Source organism: Saccopteryx leptura, chromosome 3 (assembly GCF_036850995.1).
Source record: "Saccopteryx leptura isolate mSacLep1 chromosome 3, mSacLep1_pri_phased_curated, whole genome shotgun sequence".
Taxonomy (NCBI): domain Eukaryota; kingdom Metazoa; phylum Chordata; class Mammalia; order Chiroptera; family Emballonuridae; genus Saccopteryx; species Saccopteryx leptura.
The window spans coordinates 317,569,003-317,596,078 of record NC_089505.1 but is presented as its reverse complement, the minus strand read 5'-3'; positions in this window follow the sequence as shown (position 1 = coordinate 317,596,078).

Sequence of the window (27,076 nt, the reverse complement as noted above, 5' to 3'; positions counted from 1 at the left end):
CAATCATTTTATAAAACAGTTTGGAAGCTTATTAGACAGTTGAAAATATACCTATCAAATGATCCAGGCATTTCACTTCTAGGTTTACCCAAGAGAAATAAAACACAAAAACTTGTACAAGAATTTTCATAGCAGATTTACTTATAATAACCCGAAACTGGAAAAACCAAAACCCATTAATAGAGGAATGGATAATCAAGTTGCAGTATGACTATACAATAAAATATTATTTAGTAATACATAGTAATAAACTATTAATACATGCAACAATATAGATAAATCTCAAAATCATTATACTGAGGGTTAAAAGCCAGACAATGAGTTCCCTGAGGTCAAGGAGGGGTAGTAGAGAGGAATACAAAAGGCATAAGGAATTTTGGAGGTTGATGAATATCTTTATTATCTTGATTGTGGCAATAATTTCACTAGATGTACACACACATTTATATACATATAAATATATAATTTACATATATGTACATATATGTGTATTTACTTATCCACACATTTCAAAACATATTTTGTATACTTTAAATATATACAGTGTATTATATATCAATTACATGTCACTAAAGTTGTTTTAAATTAAGTCAAAATTTCTCCTGACCAGGCTGTGACACAGTGGATAGAGTGTCTGACTGTGATGCGGAGGACCCAAGTTCGAGACCCCGAGGTGGCCAGCTTGAGCGCGGGCTCATCTGGTTTGAGCAAAAGCTCACCAGCCTGAACCCAAGCCTGCTGGCTCAAGCAAGAGGTTACTCGGTCTTCTGTAGCCCCCTGATCAAGGTACATATGAGAAAGCAATCAATGAACAACTAAGGTGTCACAACGAAAAACTAATGATTGATGCTTCTCATCTCTCTCCATTTCTGTCTGTCTGTCCCTATCTATCCCTCTCTCTGACACTCTCTCTGTCTCTGTCAAAAAAAAAATTAAGTCAAAATTTCAATTAATTTAGTTGTTGAATTTATCTTCCTAGACAATGGCACAGGAATTTACAATAGTAATGCCTGTTGAAAGCTTACAAAATCCCAGGAGTAATAAAGTGCAGCAGGTAGGATCCTCTATCAAGTTTTATTTCTGTTTGTTTCAAACTATATTTGACTTTTAGAGAAAACAATAATAGCTAGAATGAGTTGAAAAGTTATTAAGTAAGAGACACTTTTCTTTTCTTCCTTTTTTTAAGTGACCCGAGGGGAGATAGAAAGACAGACTACTGCATGCGCCCTACTGGGATCCACCCAGCAAGCCCCATCTTGGGTGATGCTGAATGGACTGAACTATTTTTAGCATTTGAGGCTGAGCCTGGGACTAACAAGCTATCCTCAGTTCCTGGGGCCATGCTGGAACCAATCTAGCCACTGGCTACAGGAGGGGAAGAGATAGAGAAGGGGGAGAGAGAGGGGAAGAGAGCAGATGGTTGTTTTTTGTGTGTGCCCTGACCCGGGATCAAACACGGAGGTCTGCATGACAGGCGGATGCTCTATACACTGAGCAAACTGGCCAGGATCGAAAAACTTTTCTAAGCTAACTTTTTAAATCCTCACAACAATCCTTTGAAAATGGTACTGCCATCATCCGCATTAATAGACAAATAAACTTTCTCAAGGTCGCCAGTTCTAAGACAAAGACTTCAGTAATGAAGTCGGCTCCAGCATCTCCAGGATCAGTACACTGCACAGTCCTTTGATCATGAGACTCCAGCATCATGTCCCCTTGTGGCTGCTCTTCCTCAGGGCCTCTTCCCTCTGTGCCTCTCTAGAAAGTTTTGTTTCATGCTTCTTTGCATTTTAATGTTGCCTCTTTTTATAGAACTTTTCTTTTCCACTAATGAATCTGAAAAATGTGAAGCCAGCTTTGGGTTATATAAGTTAGGAAGCCACTTTTTAATTGTAAAGAAAGTTTTCATTCCACGCCCATAGTTTGGATGCCCTCCCAATCACGTGTTTGTTAGGACCCTGTGGGGCCTGAAGGAACACCTGGGAAGGGACCACATCATCATAGGTTTTACGAAGTGGCTTTTGGCTCTATTTTGTCAAGCCTTATCAAGAAATGCAAATTCTATATGAATGCAGTTTCAAGGAAATTGAAGGCTACACTTAGCGTTCAGAAATTATTTTCCTGAACTCTCATAGCTGAATAATAAACACAAGAAGAACTGGAACCCTGGTTTCTCACAGGAAAAGAAAAGAAAAAAAAACTGTTTGAATTATATTTATATTTAAAGCAAAGCCTAAGTGAACTATCCCTTAGGATCCTTCCAGTAACAGGCAAAGGGGTGCAGCCCCTGAAGTGTGCCACGAGAAGCTGGCTGTGATCATACAGATAGTCTTCCATTTGCTGCAAGAGCAGTTTTATGGCTGTGTTGTTTTATCCCTGCTGTTTTCATATTAACTAGAAATGTAGCCTTTAGACATTGAGCAAGATGAGGCTACCTAATTTCTTCTAAGTTAATAGCAGTTCATTCTTTGGTGATTCAAGTTTAGCAAAAGAAATGCTTTATGCAAATTGGACATGTGAAAAACCTGGACACATCCGTTTTCGTTTTAAGGGCTCCATTGAAAACCTTTTCTGACCTAATGTTTTTACAATAATATTTTTTAAAAATGAAATCTATCTTTGCTGAAAAAGACATTGAATATTTAACTGTCCTTACTACTTGTTTAAAATACTTATAAATATTGCATTTTATAACTTTAACTCATACTTCCTGGCTGTTTATTTTAAGTATAATTATTTTGCTTAGTAGCATGTTAGCTTCCTGGAGTCATTTAAAATAAACACTATTAGTTAGCAAGAATTTAGAGAAAAGGGAACCCTGTGCACTGTTAGTGGAAATGCAGAGTGGTGCAGCCACTGTGAAAAATAGTATGAAAGGTCCTCAAAAAATTAAAAATGGAACTGCCTTATGACCCAGCAATTCTATTTCTGGGTATATGTCCAAAGAAATCCAAACATTAATTAGAAAGAATACATGCATTCCTATATTAATTGCAGCATTATTTATAATAGCCAAGATATGAAAGTAATCCAAGTGACCATCAGTAGATGAGCAGACAAAAAAAAAGGCAGTGGTGAATATATACAACGAAATATTACTCTGCCATAAAAAAGAATGAAATCTTACCATTTGCAAAAAGATGGACGGACCTAGGACAATAAGTCAGGTGGAGAAAAACAAATACCATATGATAGCACTTATATGTCAAATCTAAAGAACAAAATAAAACAAATAAACAAAGCAGAAAGAGACTCATAGATACAGAGAATAAGCTGATGGTTGCCAGATGGGAGGGGCTGGCTAAAAATGGTAAAGAACAAATGGGTGGTTACAGAGTAGTAATGAGGATATAAAGTACAGCATCAGTAATACGGTCAGTCACATTGTAGTAACTACGTGTGGTGCCAGGTGGGTACCTGAAATATCAAGGAGTACACTTTGTAAAGTATCTGATTTTCTAACCACTATGCTGATTACCTGAGACAAATATAAAATAATATTGAATGTAAACTAATTGAAAAATAAAATTAATAAAACAAAATAAATGCCATTAAACATAAGTGTACAGGAGTTGTGGAGAGGAAATAAATTACTGTACAAAATATAAAAGTATTTATAACTAAGTTACAAATCATGATAAATAAAAAGAAATAATTAAAATATATTTTAAAAATCTACCCTGAAAAATTGGAAAGATGCAGAAGCTATGATTAATAAATATTAGTGCCTATATACAAACATATGAAAATTAGAAAAGCAATGTATCATTTGAATATGCTTTGGGGCATTCTCAGTCTTGTTTTCTTTAGTATTTGCAGTGTTAGTCATTTGAAAAGACTGTTTTGTTTTGTTTTTTTAAATATAAATGAAAATAAAAAGTCATCATTCATTTTGTTTCGTAGTTCTAGAAATCCATTCACTGTCAGCAAAGGTACTGACTTCACACATAGTATCCTGTACTCACTCATTCTGCTGATTCACTGTCATGAGAAAGTGACATAGTGTTTATGCCAGAAGTCTGATAAAATTCCTGGGGCATTTCATGCACAGAAAAAATTTTAAAGTAACTGAATGCATGGTTATGAGTGAACTTTCTTCTTTCATAAAGAGATAAAATATTGAAGCCATACATGGATCTTTAAATCTGTACACATTTTGTAGTTTAAACTTCACAGTTTTGTAGGGGGAAGATGTTGCTTATTGCATTTTAATAGTTTGTAAAGCTTATTTTTTCTTTCAAGGGAGGAACTATTGCAATTTGTAATTCTGTTTCCTAGTCTTAGTAGCAAACAATTTTGTTTTTAGTTTCATGCTGAGATGAGGAGAGACAATGACAAAACTCTTGGATTTGCAATAATGCAAAAAGTCTTTAAATATAGATAAAAAGTACACATACACAAATGCACACACACAACAAACATGCACTATTTGCCAGAATATTCTGAGCTCTGCTGGCCATGAACTTCCTCCATATTAATTTATGCTAGACATAAAAGATTAGGCCAAGAAAAAATCTAAAAGAGATAAAGACCTGTCTACTGTTTTTCTACTTGCATAGTAGAGTCTGCTAGCTTGTAATATGAACCATAAGGATTTATTCTAGGAGTAAAAGAATGGTTTGATGTTAGAAAAACTCTGTTCTCTGGCACATTTATAGATTACAGATGAAAAACATTTTAATGGATTCAGAAAAAGTATTGGATAAAATTCAAAATCTATTATAATTTAAAAATCTCTAAAAAATGGAAATAGAAGAAAAATATTTTAATATAATCAATTATCTACCATAGAAAACAATGGTCTCAATCTTGACAAATTAAGAGCGTTCCCTTTAAAATTAGGAATAGGACAATTGGGAGCAACCATCTCTTATGTGGAGCTGTAGTTGAGGTACTTGAGGTGTCAGCTTGTGTGGTTTGACTTGGGATAAACAAACTGAACAATGAAGTAGAAAAGGAAGCCTGAACTAGGTTCTATACATGAATGGAAACTACATTTTTGATGAAGAATACATTGAGGATGGTCTAGTAAATGGATCTGAGATTGTCAGTTATTTCACATAGAAAATGTTAAGATCTCTACCTTATGGTGTTTCCCCAAATCTAACCCAGATGGATTGAAAACTTAAATATAAAATATAAAACTTTAAAACTATTGACTTCAGGAAAGGGAAGGCTTTCTTAGATAAGAAATACAAAGTGATAAATTATATTAAAAATGGGATATATTAAAGAAAGATTACTCAAAATGAAAAAGACAATATACATAAGCAAAAATTTTATATAAATAGAAACTGAAGAGGCAAGTAAACAAATAAGATTATTATTATTATTATTATTATTATTATCAGAGAAATACAAAATCAGATCACAGGTATTTTATATCCCATACTTTGATAAAAATAAAGATATCTCATAATACCAAATGTTGGTCAAGGAGTAGAGAAACAGGAATACTATGAATGAGGATATAAAATAATATAGCCATTTAGGAAAAGAGTTTGCATTGTCAAGTAAAGTTGAACATTCATATACACTATGCCTCATAATTTTTTCTCCTAGAGATATAGAAGGTGGTACTGTTTGAAAAGGAAAATGTAGAGAAAGAACCCAAATATAGATCACCATAAAACAGGAACATGTTTAGACAATAGAATATTATACATCAGTGAAATTTATAAGTAACTATTACACAAGAAAACCTGAATGAACTTTAAAACACATTATTCAAAGGAAAGTAACTCACAAATGAGCACACATACAATGATATAGAGCTCAGATAGCAAAATAAATCAACATATTTTTGTAATATATCAGATATGTGTGCTTATATATAAATATAAACACATTTATGACAAAATATTTTTTAAAAGACAAAGATAATATTCGTACAATTGAAGGCCATGATTTCTGGAGAAAGTAGACAGGCGGGAAGTTAGCCTGCGGTGCTGCTGCACAGAATCACCAGGGGAGCTAACCCAGCAGTCTCCAAGCCCTTCCATGGACCAGTGAAAATGTCTGTACACAAAATGAAGGAAAATATTTATAAATCATGTATTTGATAAGGGGTTAATATAAAAATGTATTAAAATATCAATATAAAAATATACAACTCAACAATAAAAACAAAAAGCACTAATAAAAATTAAGCAAAAAGTTTGAACAGATATTTCTTTAAAGAAGATATACAAATGGCCATTAAGCACCTGGAAAGAGGTCCAATATCACTCACAGTTAGAAAAATGCTCATCAAAACCACAATAAAATATCACGTCACATCTATTATAACTACTACAAAAATAAACAGAACAGGCCTTGGCCAGTTGGCTCAGTGGTAGAGTGTTGGCCCAGCCTGTGGAAGTCCTGGGTTTGATTCCTAGTCAGGGCACACAGGAGAAGTACCCATCTGCTTCTCTACCCTTCCCCCTCTCCTTCCTCTCTGTATCTCTCTTCCCCTCCCACAGCCAAGTCTCAATTGGAGCAAAGTTGGCCCAGGCGCTGAGGATGGCTCCATGGCCTCTGCCTCAGGCTCTAGAATGCTCTGGCTGCAATAGAGCAATGCCCCAAATAGGCAAAGCATCACCCCCTTGTGGGCATGCCACGTGGATCCCCGGTCAGGCGCATGCAGGAGTCTGTCTGATTGCCTCCCCACTTATAACTTTGGAAAAATAAAATAAAATATAAATAAATAAATAAATAAACAAACAAACAAACAGAACATAAAAATGTTATTGAGATTATGCACCAGATGGAACTTTGTGCTTTGCTGGGGACAATGTGAAATGGTGCAACTGCTGTAGAAAACCATATAGTGGTTCTTCAAAAATTTAAACTCAAAATACTATAATAATCTATAATTTTGACTTCTGGATATATACCCCAAAGAATTGAAAGCAGGAATTCAAACAGATATTGTATTTCTTGTCCAACATTCATACGCAGCAGCATTATTCACAACTGCAAAAAAGTGGAAACAACTCAAATACCCATTGTCAGGTGAATGGTGTAATGCCAGTGGGTGAGGCCAGGCAAGTTCACATTGGATTCATGCAGATGGTAGAGGAACAGCAGAGCCGAAAAGTGTTGGGCTATTTTTGTTTATTATAGTCTCCCAATGACAGAGGAGCAAACAGGCAGGGATAAACCTCTACTCACAGCAGCAGGGGAACAAACAGCTAAATGGCCCCTCACAGTGGTGAGCAAGCAATCTGCCCCAAGGGCAAGCTCCTATAGCCCTACATAGGCTATACACACATGGCTCTGCCATGTGCTCACACACTAATTATGAAAAGTACAAGTGAACAACCCTAACACAGCTGTTTTTCTAACATTCCACCACTTTAGGGTTGCTTGCCTCACAATCTACATGATGGATATCTTCTGTGATGGTCCCTTTGCAAGGAGTGGTGAGGTACATTACATAAACAGACTATAGCAACAGCACAAGCTATACCAAAAATGACAATAATTACAAATGTGCTCTTTGCAATGTCTCCCTGAGCACCCTTCCCAGAGAGTTAACTGAAGACCCACCTTTACCTCCATACCCCATGGTGCCAACAAGGCCACCCATCATAGGTTGGGAGCCTGTACAATCCAGGGCTATGTTCATTAAAGAAAGTGTCCTTGCTCTATCTCTGAACTGGATGGGAGCAGCTTCTTAATGCAGGAGGGCCTCCACAGGTGCCACACCCCACCCCCATCAGAGTCTCTCACTCTATTGTCCACAAGTGGCATGTCCATCCATCAAAAAAGCTAGTGCCCCCTCTCATCACAGTCCTTGCTTCAAGAGTCCATCACACTGCTTAATGATCAGTCCATGATAACCCAGCTGTCTGTACAAATTACCCAAGGAGAAGGTTAGTTACAAGCAACTAGCCATATAGCTCACTGATAACAAACCTCAGCACCTTTCCATAAATTCTTTGTCCATTGCCCCAGCCCTATCCAAACCCCTCAGCAAGATCACAGGGCCTAGTGGGGTCAAACGCACTCAAGGCCTGTGCCACCTTGACAGTTCTCTTAGCTGTTGCAAAAGCACCTTGTGCTGGCTAAGGCCAACACCTGCTGCACATTAGAAGGATACCAGTATATTACTAGTTTCACATGGGACCTCCAGCCCCATGCTTGTCCCCATTAGATGGGTTGCTTGGCATTCCCTTTATTCTAACTGGCTCAGTGGGTCTTGGGATTCCTTCTCTCCCACAGTTGTCTCCAACAAGTAATCTTGCAAATGTGCCACCTGAATGCCAGTCATTTTCTTGGCAGCTACTGGGGCTGCCTGCTTTCCTCACTTTTTCAGGGGCTGGAACCTCTGTTCTGGCTTAAGCTGCCACCAAAGCTCTAACAGGACTCTATTAGACCTGACATATAATTTCTATCTGCTCTGGTTGTGATCAGATCTACTTATATCTGTGTTTGGGTAACCTTTACAGACTCATTTCTCTTGTTAGTCGAGGAAGGAGCAGTATGGGCAGCAGCCCACACAGCCTTATGTTTCTGTGCTGCCTCCACCTCCCTCAAATCTGCCACCATCTGTATAACAGCATTGATGTGATGCCCCACATAGGGACTTAAGATAGTCACCAGTGACCCAAAAAAAGATGATGGGACAATTTGACTTTGGGTGAGGGGTATACAACATAATCAAATGTCAAAATAATCTGGAGATGTTTTCACTGAACATATGTACCCTTATTTATCAATGTCACCCCATTAAAATTAATTTTAAAAATGTTTTTAAAAAAGGATGATGAGGCACTACAGAAATAACTTCCCTCATCTCTGCTATAAAAACTTCCTCATATGGCCCATAGGACCTCAGGGTGAAAGTAGCATTCTTCATTTCTAGTTCCTGGTTGACCTGCTGCAGCTCAGTATACAACTGCTACTGATTCATTGTCCCTGGCAAGTCTCCAGCATTCTGCCAGACTGAAGGAATAGCAGACATCATGCATTCTAACAGGGTATGGTTTCCTGCATTGTCATGGCAGTTCTGAAGACACTGCCTCAGGGAGGAGTGAGTGGTAATGGTGACTAATTTCTCCATCACTGTTTCAGAGAACATGATGTATCCACCCTTATGTTACACAACTGCAGCAACCAAGCTTCCAGGGACTCAGTGGGTTTCTGCCTGAATTTTGACCCTAACTCCATCAACTCTGTCTAGGTGTAGGATGGGACCACAGAGTGCTCAGCTACTCATGTAGGAGGTTGTGCTTGCCCCTGAGGCACTTTCTACTGCTGGATTTTTACCATCTGAGTCTTCTGACAGCAGGTTGTCCTGAACCTCCTCCTTCTCAAAAGAGGAGGAATCAGAAGTGCCTGCTACCACTGACTCAGTGCCACTCTGCTAGCATGAATGCACCTCCTTTTTCAGTGACCACTTTGGCTCTTGTGGCTGCCAACTCTTGGCCTGAAGCTGAAATTTAATCTCTTGAACCCACAGTTGTTAGTCTAACAACTGTCACTGCCAGCGTTCTGCTTCTAGGGCACACTCGAGTTCTTAAATCTGCAATTCTTTCTCAAGCAACAGTTCCATTTAGAATAAATAAATTTGGCATTTGAGGCTCCTAAGAAGTAGAATTTTATCAGAAAGTTTCTCTTCAAAAGTCTTTTGTTGGTTAAAGACAGAGCATATTAGCATTCTTGGATTGGCTCAGAGACCCTTAGAAATACATTCACATAAAAACACACAGTATCACAGGCAAGGCACAAGGTCCTCAAGCCCACACACACCAACAACACAATTGCACTTTGTAAATATGTATTTCTGTATTAATGTTGAGTACAAATAAATAATCCTCACTTGTTAGTATGGGAACAATCACATGATTCAACCTCTGCTGTTTAGCCAACCTGCTCTCCCTTTTACTGCTTCTTCTCAATCCCTGAAGGCTTGCTCTAAATTGATGATGACATAGTTGGTGTGCACCATGATGATGAAAATCGACCTACACATAACATGGCTCAGTGGCTACCCATGTTTATATTGAAAAGTGGCTCTCAAATGAGGCACCATATTGGAACCACCTGGTAGACTTTTAAACTTTTAAAGTCCAGGTTGACCTGATACCATAATTGCTGAAATTACCAGGATTTCTAGAGGTGTCACCCAGACATCCACATTAGAAAACAAACAAACAAACAAACAAAAAATGAAGTGATTGCACATAAAATCAAGCTAGAGAACCAATAAATTGCCCAATTGTTTCAAATTAGCCATACGGCTTCTGCAAGTGGCACTTTGCTAAGTTCTCGAATGTGAGCTTTAGTGGCTTATTCTTAATTTTCTTGAAAATGGCATTAGAACCTTCATCATTGCTTTGGGTAATATGGCCATCTTGTTTATATTTATTCTTCCTAACCAAGTACAAGGAATATTCTTCCATCTCATTATATCTTTTTCGATTTCCCTTAACAATGGTTTATAGTTTTCATTATATAAGTCCTTTACATTCTTTGTTATGTTTATTCCTAGGTATTTTATTATTTTTGTTGCAATCGTGAAGGGGATTATTCTTTTGAGTTTGTACTCAAATGTTTCATTGTTGGCATATAGAAAGGCTATTGACTTCTGTATGTTAATTTTGTATCCTGCGACCTTACTGTATTGGCTTATTGTTTCTAGTAGTCTTTTTGTGGATTCTTTGGGGTTTTCGATGTATAGGATCATATCATCTGCAAAAAGTGATACCTTTACTTCTTCTTTTCTGATATGGATGCCTTTTATTTCTTTGTCTTGTCTGATTTGTCTGGCTAGAACCTCTAGTACCACATTAAATAAGAGTGGAGAGAGTGGACAACCCTGTCTTGTTCCTGATTTAAGGGGGAAAGCCTTCAGTTTAGTGCCATTTAATATGATGTTAGCTGATGGTTTATCATATATGGCCTTTATCATATTGAGATATTTTCCTTCTATACCCATTTTGTTGAGAGTCTTAAACATAAAATTGTGTTGTATTTTATCGAAAGCCTTTTCTGCGTCTATTGATAAGATCATGTGGTTTTTGTTCTTTGTTTTGTTGATATGGTGTATTACGTTAACCGTTTTACGTATGTTGAACCATCCTTGAGATTCTGGGATGAATCCCACTTGATCATGATGTATTATTTTTTAATATGTTGTTGTATTCGATTTGCTAGTATTTTGTTTATTATTTTAGCATCTGTATTCATTAGAGATATTGGTCTGTAGTTTTCTTTTTTTGTGCCATCCTTGCCTGGTTTTGGTATGAGGGTTATGTTGGCCTCATAAAATGTGTTTGGAAGTATTGCTTCTTCTTCAATTTTTTGGAAGACTTTTAGTAGAATAGGAACCAAGTCTTCTTTGAATGTTTGATAAAATTCGCTGGTATAGCTGTCTGGGCCTGGCCTTTTATTTTCGGGGAGGTTTTTAATGTTTTTTTTTATTTCTTCTCTACTAATAGGTCTGTTTAGGCTTTCTGCTTCTTCTTGACTCAGTCTAGGAAGGTTGTATTGTTCTAGGAATTTATCCATTTCTTCTAGGTTGTTGAATTTAAGAGACATTGATAAGAGTGTGGTAGTTACGGGAGAGGGGGAAGAGGGCGAGGGAAAGGGCGAGGGGGAGGGGCACAAAATAAACTAGATAGAAGGTGACAGAGGAAAGTCTGACTTTGGGTGATGGGTATGCAACATAATTGAACGACAAGATAACCTGGACATGTTATCTTTGAATATATGTATCCTAATTTATTGATGTCACCCCATTAAAAAAATAAAATTATTAAAAAAAAAACCCTCCATCATGATTCAGTGCTTTTACAAAACCTCGTCTTAAGCTCTAAAATTTGTGTTTCTTATAACACTGAATATAGTGGCCATGGCTTTTTAATAAGTTTTCTTCTGTTATGAGAGTAGCTAATTTAGCTTGGTCTCCAGAATAAGGCAAAGCCATGTGATTTAGTAAAACATACACCAGATTAGGAGACAATGGACATGGGTTCTTATTCTAAGTCTGCCATGGAGCATCTTAGTAACCAGGGCAAGTCATCTAAGCTCCCATTTCCTTAGTTTTCTCATCTGTCCAAAAAAAAGTTGTGCTAGAATAGTTTTTCTCAAATTTCAGTTTCCTGATTACCTACCACCTGCATGATTTTTGCCAGAGCTACTCTCCACCTGAAGTCCATTTACTTGAAAACTTTTTTATATTGATTCACTCAGCTTAAATCCATTTGGAGAAAAATTTTAATTGCTTCTATAAATTCATAATCAGTATAACATCTCATAAATAGATTATAAAATAATTTTTTAAAAAGGCAGTGCCAGCCCTGGCCGGTAGGCTCAGTGTTAGAGCATCGGCCTGGCGTGCAGGAGTCCCAGGTTCGATTCCCAGCCAGGGCATACAGGAGAAGTACCCATCTGCTTCTCCACCCCTCCCCCTCTCCTTCCTCTCTGTCTCTCTCTTCCTCTCCTGCAGCCAAGGCTCCATTGGAGCAAAGATGGCCCAGGTGCTGAGGATGGCTCTATGGCCTCTGCCTCAGGCACTAGAATGGTTCTGGTTGTAACAGAGCAATGCCCCAGATGGGCAGAGCATCGCCCCCTGGTGGGCATGCCGGGTGGATCCCAGTCGAATGCATGCGGGAGTCTGTCTGACTGACTCCCCGTTTCCGACTTCAGAAAAATACACACACACACACACACACACACACACACACACAAATAGCAGTGCCAATGAATTCTGATTACATTATCTTGTCTGGCAAAGGATCTGAGCATAAAGCCTGACTTGCCTTTATGAAAAATAGAAATTAAAAATTTTGGAGATGTATTAAGGAAGGGCTAGAAAAAGTAAAACTGCTCTTCTATCTTATGAAAAACATTAAAAAGAGAATTGCAAAAGGAATCATTTTTTTTCATTATGTGATTCAAGTATTTTAAAATAGTACTTCATGTTTCATGTTTTGAGAAACATTGCATAGGATAATTATTTAGGATTTGTTTAACACTAATGTACTGGCATCACTCTGTGGTTCAGACTCAGGCAAAAGAAATAGAGGAGAATGAAATATTCTCAGAGGACAGGAAGGACCTTCCCCACCAACCCTCTCACAGTCACCTGCTATTTCTGATTGAAGCAGTAGCAAAGCATTTAGTAATCTGAAAAGAGAAAGACTCTATTGCTATGCAGAAAATCTGTTAAATTTCTTAGTGTGAAAAAGGATTCTGAGAAGCAGAGTGCCATGTTAAAAGGTGGTAAATGGCATATGGAATTACACCATCATGATGGTCTACAGCCAATATTCGCCTATTAGGCTTTTGAATTAAAACATATTTTGTGGCTTTCTAAAGTCTCACTTATTTATGAGAAGTTGTTTTATTTATTTCACAATCAGTTGATCTCTCAAAGGTAAGACATCAAAGTCATTTACAGAACTATTGATAAATGGGCAGAAGTTGCCATCTTACGATATTCTCCAAAGCTTATAAATGTGTCAGGGACTATTAAACCTGCCAGATTTCCACTATCTCTTCTCTTAGCCTGTGTCACAGCCCTGGAGAAGTCCAACTTTCTCAGGTTGTGTTGTCTCAATTAAACCCCGTTTTGTGTTGTTCTACAGCACCTCTGGAAACTGCAGTCCATTTGCTACATCTACACGGAGCAGCAAGCTGCATTTCCTTATCAGGCACCATCTTAAATAAATCTCATTAGTGACCTTATTTAAACTACAAAGTGTACACTTAATTTCAAAGTGACCTTTCTTATCTATAAATAAAGCTAAGGGATATCTTTCAGGGAAAGTAATTCTGCCTCTATTAAATTACACTAAACATAACCGTTCCGTTCTCTCATCTAAGGCTCTAAACTGGATATAATTCAGGAAGAAAAAAATAAAATAATTTTTTAAAAATCCTTTAAGCAGATCTTCTATTTTCCAAATATATCATCTAAGTAGTTTTGTATTTCCTGTATGTCAAAATGTTCCAAAAAGACATAGATTTTAGCATTTCCTGCTTTAATTTAAAGCCCATTTGTACTACGAGGGCAACCCTTCTTTTAGGCTTCCATGTCAGCCTCACCTTCTAGTTTAGCATAGCAAACTCTCAATAGTTTGTTTTCTAAAAATCTGGGTATGATCTAGTTATATATACTAAATTTCATTTAAAGAAGGCACTAAATAAAAAGGGGTATAGAATAAATTTATGAAAAATGAATTGAGAAAATTAATAAGTAGAAAACAACTAAAAGAGAATTATGTCACTCATAGGGCAAATATATCTTAGAGAAACATATTTTATTTTTATATTTATTTATATTTATAAATGACCATTTAAAAATGGATTAGTGGCTTTTGCCTAAACACCATTTTAACTAAATTAAAGTCTTGTCACCATTCCATGTGGCCAGTGGAGAGTAGTGATAGTGAGTAAGCCGACTCAGAGAGACCGAGTTATCCCTATACATGGCCAGGGTTGGTTGTTTTCAACCCAACTCATCCTGCTGTTGTGAAAATCAGATGATATAATGTGCATGAAGCAATTTGAAACTCTAAATTATGGCACTCAGATATGGCATATTTTTTTCTTTTATCATTATTCACAAAATAATGGATTCGGTCCCATCTACTACTCCTTTGGTCATTGAGAGGTAGGCACTTTGGCCTACAGACATAGATTTAGACCTTAACTTACTAAGTTAACAGGCCAACTTTTAAATGTGACCTAGCTATCTGCCTTAGATCATCCAGCAAATTGAAAAACTCTGACTACCCATGGCATCCAACTGACTAGACATGAAGATTACCAGGAGAGTAAGTAGTCCAGTTGCTTAGAAACCACTGGAATAGGCCACAAAAAGACCCCTGTAAACACGGAACACATTATTCAGCTGTTATAGATTATTTTTACTAAATAGACAATAAAAAAGCTAGAAGCAAATGAGATGTTTCCTCATTATAACCTTTATATGAACTGAAGGGAGCTGTCCCTCAAATGTTACTATCATCAGTATTCATGGATGTGCTAAATGACATGGGCCATAAATTTAAAATTATCAAAGTAAATTAAAAATGTCCTTTCAATTGTAGTAACATTAACTTAATTTTTTTATTTACTAATTTATTTTTAAAATTAAGTAAGCATCTCTCACATATCATTAGTGTAACTTAAAGGGGATTTTTAATGAGCAATGTGTTATCTGTTGGCACATGTAAATAGTCTGCATAATTTCCAATTAGACTTAAATTTATAATGTTTATGGATGTTTGCAGAATCTAAGCCAATTAGCATAGTCATGCAGGTTGTTGGTCAAATTAGAAATAGTACTATTAAAACATTTTTTCTTTTTTAATTGTTTCTTTTCTCCCCATATACTCTCCTTCACCTCATCCCCCACCAGCAATGCACAAGCGTTTTCTTTTCTCCAAACTTTGGCCAACATTTTTAATTTATTGATTTATTGATGATAGCCATTCTGACAAGTGTGAGGTGATATCTCATTGTGGTTTTAATTTGCATTTCTCTAATAATTAGTGACATTGAGCATTTTTTCATGTCTATTGGCCATCTGTATGTCCTCTTTAGAAAAGTGTTTAGGTCCTTTGCCTATTTTTTAACTGGGGTTGTTTTTTATTTTGGTGTTGCATTTTATAAGTTCTTTATAAATTTTGGATGTTAATCTCTTGTCAGTTATATCAGCAAACATGTCCTCTCATTCAATGGGTTGTCTTTTTATTTTGTTGATGATTTTCTTTGCTATACAAAAACTTTTTAGTTTGATATAGTTCAATTTATTTTTTCTTTTGTTTCTTTTGACTGAGGAGATATATTGAAAAAATTTTTCTATGAGAAATGTTCAAAATTTTACTACCTGTTTTCTTCTAGAATTTTTATGGTTTTAAGTCTAATATTTAAGTCTTTAATCTGTTTTGAGTTTGTTCTTGTGTATGTTATAAGAAGGGGTATATATTCCTTTCTAATTGTGTGTGTGTGTGTGTGTGTGTGTGTGTGTGTGTGTGTGTATATATATATATATATAAAACTTTCTATATATATATAACTATATATAGATAACTTTCTATATATTTATATATATCTTTCTATATCAGAAAGTGGGGTGTTAGACAATTCAAATCAATTCTTTCCTGAAAATCAATTGAAAAATAAAGATAAAACATATATTTAAAAAAATTCTTTAGAAACATTGATTATATGACAAAAGAAGGAACTACCAGGACAATAAAAAAGTGGAAAAACTAGAAAGCAGAGAAAGAAAGGTTCACAGAAGCTTTATCCCCAAGAACAGTTTAAGTGGGGAATATGGATTGGTGGAATATTTGTTTTTACAGCCTATGGGGAAATAAGACAAAAAAAACAAAATCAAAAGGAAAATAGGAGGTCTTCCTTACAGTAATATAAGATCTCATAATGCTATTTCCCAAAATTAAGCTGAACCAGAAGTGAAACAGACCACAGGAATCACAGCCAAGATCTAATCATCTCAAGCCTTCAAATTTTTTTAGACTAGACCCCATCTCCAAGGCAAAGAAAAAATATAAATCTTCTCTGGAGAAAAATGATGTCATTTTAAACCTCAAATTATATCTACAAATTATATTTAAAATATTTTCTTCAGGATAAAAATAATTCATGGTAACAAGAAATTCCATGAGAAAACCATTGACAACAAAAAAGAACTTGATAGCCTTGAATTGGAATTATGAGAGTCAGACTGCAAAGTAATTATGCTGATTATGTACAAGAAAATAACACATAAGCTTCAAAATATAAAAAGAATAAAAAGTGATTGAGAAGGATACACTAAATTAGGAAAAGAATGAAGTGAAATTGATAGAAAAATTTAAGGGATGAACTTCAGATTTTACTAAAGATGACATAATATGGATTGGATTTACTCTTTCATCTTAAACAACAATAAGATAACAAAATATATAAATATTTGATAGGCAAGTTTAAGAGCAGACTAGACACAGCTGAAGAGAAAGTTAGTAAGCTGAAAGGTCATTGTAAATGAACTCTCCAAAGTTTAGTAAGGAAAAATGAAAAGATTCAACAAAGAAAAGAGGGTAAAACAATATATAAGAGAAGTTTATGTTTAATCAAAATTCCAGAAGTAGAAGAGTGCAAAGAAGAGAGAGAGAAAGAAAGAAAATCACTGAGAATTCTACAAGAATTTCTTTTTTAAAATTAAGCTTTGCATTTAGAGATAATTGTAGATACATATGCAATTATGTCATAATGCACAGATTTCATGTACCCTTTATCTAACTTTTCCCCATAGTAAGTCTTGCAAAATTCTAGTACAATATCAGAACCTAAAAATTGACATTGATATAGTCAAGTCCCATCATTCAAGAAACCCTTTTATTGTCCTTTTATAGCGACACTCACCTTCTTCATTCCCTCTTTTCAACTACTAAATTGTAATGTTACCATTTCAAGAATGTCACATAAATAGAATTACACAGTATGTGACCTCATATTGTTGGATTTTTTTCATTCACCATTATTTCTTAGAAGTTCATTCATGTTGTATGTATTAATAACTTATTTTGTTTTTATTGTTGAAAAATACTCTATACTGTAGTTATACCAGAGCTGTTTTACCATTTACCCACTGAAGAATAATTGGATTCTTTCAAGTTTTTGCTTTCTACAAATAAGGAAGCTATGGACATTAATGTACAGGTTTTCAAGTGAACATAAGTTTTAATTTCTCTAAAATACATGCCTAAAAATGCAACTGTTGGACCTTATGGTAGTTTCATGTTTAGCTTTATAAGAAACTCCAAGCTGTTTTTAAGCACAACACTACTATTTTATATTTCCACTAACATTGTATGAATAATTCAGTTTCACCACATATTCATCAATATTTGGTGTTGTCCCTATTTTTTGTTTGATCATTCTGACCTGTGTGAAATAATCTCTCAGCCTGGCTTAACTTTGCATTTTCCTAATGATTAATGCTGCTAAATATCATTTCATATGCTGATTTTCTATCTGTATATCCACTCTGTTGAAATGTCTCTTTACACCTTTTTTTCTATTTTCTAATTGGCTTCTTGATTTCTTTTTACTGTTAAATTTTGAGAATTCTTTATAGTTTCTAGTTCTATATCTGGTATGTAGTTTACAAATATATTCTCCCAGTCTATAGCTAGTTTTTCAATTTTATTTCTCAGTAGGTTTCTTTAATAGAGCAAAGTTTTTCATTCTGATGAGGTCTAATTTATCAAAATATTTTTTTCTAGCTTACACTTTTGATGCCAAGTCTAAGAACTATTTGTTTAGAACTAGGTTAGATCCCTGAGATCTTCTTTTTTTTCTAAATTTTTATAGTTTTACATGTAAATTCATGGTCTATTTCTGAGTTAAATTTTGTATAAAGTGTGACTTTCAAGTTAAGGTTCTTATTTATTTATTTTTGTTTTGCCTGCTGATCCCTAATTTATCCAGCATCATTTGTTGAAAATACTATTACCCTTCTTCACTGAATTCCTTTGCAACTTTGTCAGTTAGCTGAAAATACTTGTGTAAAGCTTTTTTGTTTTATTTTCCTATTGTTTAATAAATCTTTTTATCCCTTCACTTATGTTGTCTTGATTAGTATAATTATATATTTGAACTTTTATCATTTCCTTCCTACTTCATTTTTTTTCAAAATTATTTTACCTATTATAAGATCTGTGCATTTCCATATAAATTTTAAGTTAAACTTACCTATATTTTATTTTAAAAAAAGAGTCTTTGCTGGAATTTTGAAAGGAATAACATTAAGCCTATAAATCAATTTGGGAAGAATTTATATCTTAACTATGTTGAGTCTTTCCATTCATGAACATGATATGTCTCTTTATTTATTAAGATTGTTGATTAATAACCAACAAGCTTAATTAATTTTTAATAAAAAAATCAAAGATCTTTATTAAGAAAATCATCAGTTTTATGATTTTCATCATATAAATTCTATACATTTTATCAGATTTATGACTAAATTTTTCATTTTCATCAGTATAATTATAAATGATATTGTGTTTAATTTTTCTTTCTACAAGTTTATTGTTGTAAATAGAATGTGATTTTTTTGTGTTGATAATCTTATATCTTACAAACTCGTTAAACTCACTTATTAGTCCTAAAAGTGTTTTTTTTCTTTGTAGATTCCTTGGAATCTTATACATAGATAATTATGTCATTTGTAAAATAATAAAAATAATTTTATTTTTTTTATTGTATGGTTTTAATTTTTTTCTTGCCTTATTGTAGTGATTAAAACTTCCAATATTCTGTTGAACAAGAACAGTGAAAACAGATATCTTGATTTGCTCCCAATATTAGAGGGAAAGTATTCATTTTCCTTATATGTAAGCTGTAAATGTTTTGTAGATTTTCTTTATTAACTTGATGGAGTGCCTTTATCCCTAGATTACTGAGAGCAGGCGCACCAGGTGCATGCCCTGGACACCGACATCTGAATGGTCCCTGAAATCCTCAACTTTACACTTTATTTTAATGACACCAAGTTTGGTTCCATATGTGCAATTTTAACATTAATAGTGAATAATGTTTTTTATTTATTTAAAAATATGGCTAACATGTATTTTTATTTTCTCTGTCTCTCTATTTTTTAAGGGGCCCAACATTTTTTTCTGTGCCTGGGGTCTCAGCCAACCTTAATCCACCTCTGACTGAAAGTTTTTATTATTAGTGAATATCCAATCTTGTAAAATACCTTTTCTATGTTAAAATATACAATATTTTTCTTTAGCTTGTTATGATGTATTACATCTATTGATTTTTGAATGTTGAACCAGCCTTGGATAAAATACTATTTTGTCACGGTATATAATTCTTTCATGAATTGTTGAATGAAGTTTGCTAATATTTCCTGAGAGTTTTTACATCTAAGTTCATGAGAAATATTGGTCTGTAGGTGTGTGTGTGTGTGTGTGTGTGTGTGTGTGTGTAATCTTTGTCTGGTTTTGGTTTCAAGATAAAGACGAGGCTCTAAAATAAGTTAGGAAGCATTTTCTCCTCCTCTAAAATGAGTTAGGAAGTGTTCTCTCCTCCTCTATTTTCTTTAAGAGATTTTATTAATTTGGTGTTAATTCAAAGAACTTCCAACTAGCCATTTTTGGCACTTTTTAAATTTCCTTCATAATGGGTGAATGTGGAGGTCAACCACCACCATGCTTTGCCTACACAGGGGTGGAGTAAAAAGGAGCACCGAAAAAGCCTGATTTGCACCACAGAATTTAGGAATTCAGTCTAGTTGATGTTGGGTGGGAGTGGAGGCTCAGGTGCAGCTGGACCCTGGTGGGGGATTCAGAGTACTGTCTGCTTCTTCGGGGCAGGTGATGAAAAATTAGCTGTGTGCTTCCCTGTAGACATCACTACACAGGGAGTCAGACTAATGACCCACAACTGGCTCTGCAGGGGGCTAGAGTGAGGGCTAGGAGTGGGCCAGGAGATTAACTTTCCACTCACTTGGCTCCATTGAAGCAAAGTGAAATTTTATCAATTGTTGTTTGCCTGAAGAAAGATAGATATTGTCTGAAAAGTTTCCTATTATTAAGCCTCACCTTTCCTGCTCCATCAACTAAAAAGAAAACAGGCTTTCTTGGAGACTTTTTGTTTGTGCTGGTTGAGAGCTCTCTGGTACCCTGTTGAGGACACACAGAGGCAGTAGGAAAACCCAAGGAAGTCACCAGTAGTGTCCCAGGCTTCTCAAGACACCAATGTTTAGACTCAAGAAACACTGTAAAACTGATAGAAAGAGAATGGTTTGGCTCATTTAAAAAGCCAGTAGCTTTATTAAAAACAGCAGATGCCTCTCCATCCTCACCTACAATCCACCAGTTAATGGCTGGGAACCCATCCACATGGGCTCAGGCTATCTCTACCTGCTAATTGACTCAAATGCCTAGTTTTTCATTTAATCTCTCCTCAGAGAATTTGAGTCAGTTACCAACTCTCTTTATACAATCAGTGTTCCAAGTCCCCTGAAATGAGATGTTTATTGTAAAAAGTAAACCTACCACCTGCCCTCTCTGAGGCAAGAAGATTATAAGGAAAAAGGAAGAGATATGAGGGAGCCGTAGTTGATTGTCTGTTTTCTAGGTGGGTTAGGTTGTACGCTAGGTTTCCTGTGGTGCAAACCTCATACTATAGGTCCACACACCAGATCCCTGTGGTGAGGTTGTGTCCTTGGGCACTACTGGGTTTATAAGCTAGAGAAAGCAGGCTACAGAGGCCTCTGTGGTTGGGAGTGGTTAAAAAGTTCTCTTCAGGAATCAACTGAGTCATTTCAAGGTTAGAAATCATCTTTGTTTCTCTTGTCTGTGAAACCTCTTTTCATATCACCAGTCTTTGAAAGGGAGGCCCTCTCTCCAGGATTCAAATCTAAGAAAACTTCTTAAGCTAGGTATTTGATACTGGCTTCTTTCACTTAACACTTATGAGAGTTATCCAAGTTGTGTGTATCAGTAGTTCATTTCTTTTCATTGCTGAGCACTATTCAGTTGTATAGATGGTACACAGTTTGTTTATCCACTTGCCATTGAGACTATTTCTAGTTTGAGCAGTTATAAATAGAACTGCAATGAATATTCACATGCATGTTTTTGTGTGAACCTGTTTCCATTTCTCTGTGATAAATGCTATCACTGGGATTGTTGAGTCACACGGTATGTAGGAAATATAACTTCTCCTCCTGTGTGTTTTCCTTTACTATGCACACAGACATTTCTGGTCACCAAATGTAAGAAGGAGTTTCTCCTACCAAGCAGTTCTGAGACACCAGCCGGGTGTACTATAACCTAATTCTGACACAATCTACATGAAGACAGCATCAGAGCCACAGTGAAAGGCTCAGTCCTACCAACTGCCCCCCACCCCACTTCAAATGCCAACGACAAATTCAGATTGTTACCTGTGCTTCTAATCAATGGGCTATACATCTAAGCTTCCCATGATTCCATTCTCAGATTTAACTTATTTACTAGAGCAGCTCACAGAAATAAGGAAAATAGTTTACTTACTGTTTACTGGTTTATTATAAAAGAATAATAAAAGGTACAGATGAACGTCCAGGTAGAAGGGACACCGAGGTCAAGGTATATATATACAAAGAGGCACAAAGTGTCCCTGCTTTCTGTAGGGAGAACAGCTGTGGTTAGGCTTGCTTACTTGTTTTCTGGCTGCAAGCATTTGCTGTGATTAGTACATGAGCACGTGGCAGAAAGCTGTTGTGTGTAGCCTATATAAGCTCCGGGTACTTTCCCTCATGGGTGGTTTTCCTGATTGTTGGCCCGCCACCGCGAGGGGTGGTTTTTCCTTGTTGCTTGCCTTCTGCCCAAGAAGTGGTTTTCCCCCTGCCTGTTTGCTCGCCTGCCAATTGGAGAATTCAATAAACAGGAATGACCCAATGCTTTACGGCTCCACAGGTCTACTCTGGTACCTGTCTGAATCCAGTGTGAACCTGCCTGGCCTTGACCACCAGCATTTCACTCTCTCTCAGTGCCACATTCTCCTGGCACCTCTAACATAGCCATCAAGCTGGAAGCTCCCTGAACCCAATGTTATTGGAATTTTTAGGAAGCTTCACCACATAAGTATGACCACTTATTAGCCCTATTTTCAGCCTCTCTCCTCTCTCTGGAGATGGGTCTGAAAATTCTAACATTCTAATCTTTCTGGTGACCAGCCCTCATCCAGAAGCCATCCAGGATCCCACACAAAGTCACCTCATTAGAACAAAAACCATTTCTAAACCCTGGAATTTCTAAGAGATTTAAAAGCTTAGTGTCAGGAACCAGAATTAAAGGCCAAATAGTAAAATAATAGATACTTCTAGTGCTCTTATCATTTAAAAAATTACAATGGTTTTGGAAGCTCTATGCCAGGAAATGAGAACAGAAACCAACATATATTTTCTTTGCTCTCACATATGGTAAGTATGGGAAGGTGTGACTACAAAGAAACAGCACCAGAAAGTCCTTTGGGGAATGGAGCTGTTCTGGATCCTGATTATGGTTGCAGCTACACAAATAAATATCTGTATTATAGTTCATAAAGCTCTACAAAAGAATTAGTTTAACTGAGTTAATTTAAAAAATAAAATCACATGAAAAGCTTTCTCATATTGGCATTTTTTTAAAAAGCTAGAAATTTTCAGATTTTATGTCTTTTCACTCATACAGTAAGTTCTTAGGTAGAAAAAATAAGCGCCACTAATGTCTAAGCGAAAGGCTGACCTAGTGCTTCTTAGACAAGCTCACAAAACTGTCCACAGAGAAGGTAGACAGGATGCTGGACAGTGTCTAGGTGGAGGAAAGAAGAATGTGAGCACACCTGACTTTCATGGCTTTTTCCTTTAGAGCAGTGGTAGTCAACCTGGTCCCTACCACCCACTAGTGGGCGTTCCAGCTTTCATGGTGGGCAGTAGCGGAGCAACCAAAGTATAAATAAAAAGATAGATTTAACTATAGTAAGTTGTTTTATAAAGATTTATTTTGCCAAACTTAGCAAAAATACGACTTAAAGTACTTGGTAAGTAATTGTTATTAGAGCTTTAACTCTGCTTTATAAATTTTATAAAGTAAAGTGACTTCCCTACTTTATAAGTCACCATTACTGTGGAACCGGTGGGTGGTTAGAAAATTTTACTACTAACAGAGATACAAAAGTGGGCAGTAGGTATAAAAAGGTAGATTACCCCTGCTTTAGAGGTTCCTGTTAGGACTGTATTTGTATGTGTGTTCCCTGTTATTGTTTTAATCATTAAACAGGATCATCACAGATGCACAGAAGACACACTCTTCCCTGCTGCACTTGACAGAAGAGAGCAGCTGGATAGCATAAAAGTCTGCTACCGAACTGAACAAATATCCCTAAGAGTGTTGCACTGGTTTCCCACAGCTACTGAAAAAAATTAGCACAAACTTGCTAATAGAAATTTATTGTCTCACAGTTCTGGAGTCCACGAGTCCAATAGCAGTGTCACTGGGTCAAAACCAAAGTGTTGGCAGGATTGTCCAGACCCCTGTGGCTTGAGAGGAGAATCCAGCATGCCCTGACTTGTGGCCAAATATGTGCCTCCCGCTTAGGAAGATATATCCCATTCAGGCCTGTCTGGGAAGTACGAGAGCATTTCTCCATCTTAAAATCTATTATTGAACACATATGAAGAGGATTGTGTGTGTGTGTGTGTGTGTGTGTGTGTGTGTTTTGCCATAAAGTTAACATTTCCAGGCTCTGGGGATTAGAACATGAGTATTTTTTGAGGGCTATTATTCAGCCTACCATAAATACCCTAAAAAAATCAAAAGGAATCGGAGATGCATTTTACTCTTAATAAGAAAGTTACCCAAATATTTGAAATGGGCATAACTGGATACAATGCATGAAAGTAATCAGAAAGTACCTAATAATTATACTATAAATACCTTCTCCAGAATCGAAGCCATACTAGTGAGGGCCCTGGCCGAGGATCCTGACAGACGTGGGTAATAGATGAATCTGAGGAAATCCCTTGGTTGCTTTATCTGTGAATTGGGAAATAATATAAATCAGTGGTTCTCAACCTTTCTAATGCCGTGACCCCGCAATACAGTTCCTCATATTGTGATGACCCCAAACCAAAAAAATAATTTTGGTGGCTACTTCATAACTGTAATTTTGCTACAGTTATGATTCGGAATGTAAATACCTGATATGCATTATGTATTTTCCGATGGCTTTAGGCGACCCCGCCGGGGTCGCGACTCACAGGTTGAGAACCGCTGATATAAATAGTAGAAATAAATAGTAGAACTTACCTTAGAGACTCCAGGTGAGGATTAAATAAAATCATTCATTTAGGAATTGAAATATTTAGAAATTGAAAAAACAAAACAAACAACAACAACAACAACAGAGGATGGGCTTTCCAGGTGGTAAAATATGACTGAGGTCACAGTCATGTACAAGCTTGGGACACCGACAAATCCAGCAACAGTAGTGTGCGTTAAAGTTACAGTATCCTCCCAGAGAGTGGGAGCCGGGCAGGTGAGCTCAGGAGCCAGCTTGCAAGGGTTTCTTGCATAACTTAAACCTGAGTATTTTGCCAGCACCGTGCATTCTTTTGGCCAAAAATTGCATTTTACACCACATGACATCACTGAAGCTGGATTTTTATTTGCAAGACTTTTTCTACTGAAAAAGAATTAGAAAAACATACAATAAGCCACAGACAAATATGCAAGACTTGAGCTTGTGTTGTTGTTTTTTTAAACAGGAAGTTAATTTTAAAATTGACACCTTTCCTGGTAAAGGTGCTTTTGGTTACCTAAGTTGTCCCTGACACATCATAGCCTTGACCTTGCACACTTCCTACCAGCACAAAACTCATGCATTTATTTTTTGCTCCTGCTGAAAGGTCCAGTGCAATTTTATGCCATTTTTCAACTACACCAAAACAGTATTTGAAGCTTCTTAAATGTCTTTTCAAAGCCTTTAGTTAATATAGCCTTTATATCTTTTATTATATCTGAGAGAGAAAACTCTGCATAGAAAAGGTCAGGTTTTTTCTTTTTTTCTCCATTCTGTGGCTGAGCCTTGTTATTAAATAAAGTATTTATCTATGTTCCTGACCTGAGAAAAGGGTCTGAGTACTATGAGTCATTATCAGAGCTTAAACTGTGAGTCACTGGGACATACTGACAGGGAAAATGACTATCTAAAGGAAGTGTGGAAGTTATGCTATATGTGATTTTTAATATACAAGTACTTATATAAAAGATCACAAATGAAGACCACTGATCTCACAGGCAGACATATTCTCAGTCTCATTTCCTCTGCCCCTGTGAGTCTGACAGCTAGCCCCGCCAGCCCCGAGCACACGTGACGAGCCTCTCTCGGTATTCTCACAGCTCTCTGAGTAACTCTCCTGCTCAAGGCAGAGACAGGTGGTCGAAGTGAGTCTTCATTTAAGGGCCTCTAAATCCATGAGTAATCATCTCCAAGGTCATATCTGTGAAATTTTGCCTCCTTTCAGTATTCAGCTTTCACTGTTAATTCCAATTATTACTATATTGACAAATTATTGGCTGCTCATTCGTGCCAGGCACCGCGAACATTAAATGTGATGAATGGTTTCACGCTGCCCCGATGCCTACAGAGGCCGTTTTACATGACAAGATAACAGACAGCTGAGAAGGCTAAGTATCAGGCCCAGGGAGAGGCTGGGGCACCTTTGGGTCTGACGGATGACTCGGTTCCTCCCTCCAGTCACTTCGGTAAATGTCCCCCTTTATAGTCAGAGCCGCTTCTCTTTCTTCTGAAACCACATTGCAAATGATATTGCTAATGATTTTATATGCTCATACATTGACTACTTCTTGGAAATTTTAGTATAAAATTTCTGTCTTTATGAAATAGAAAAAAGAAACCTTAGAAGCAAGTGATATACATCTTCACTAACTCACCTTGTGACCCCAGGAGTTCTTCAACCTTTCTGGGCTTTCTAGGGATTTCTAATTAGACAGTCTCTAATTACCTGCTCCTCACCCACTCTAATCATCTGGTTCCAACAGTCACAAAGGCAACGTCTGTGTCTACATCACTTTAAAGAGATTGCCTTGGTTATCAGATACCACTGAAAATAACAATGTAACCTTCAGTGACTGAAGGAAAAAGCAGTTAGGTCTAGTGAGCCCTGTCTAGTCACTTCTGCCTCCAGCCTTCAGCCACACTGGCCACTTGCAAGCTCCAAGCACGCCCGGCTCTCGTTCCCTCTAGATATGTGCTTGTCTTCACTCTGAGCCTGGCAGCCTCCCCCAGCTCCCTGCACTTGGCCAGTTCTTACTGGTGCTTCAGGTTAGCTCAACCATCCTTCTTGAGTCTTCCCCTGTCCCCAGCCCAGGGTAGACAGCCCCTCTATGAATTCTTCCTGTGCGTGTTGTTATAAATCACAGTTGAGTCTTTTATTTTTTTTTTTTTAGAAAAAAAGGATATCTTTGTTTAAATTTAAGTATTGATTTCAGAGAGAGAGAGGAAGAGAGACAGACAGAAACATTAATCTGTTCCTTGTATGTGCCTTGACCGGAGATCAAAC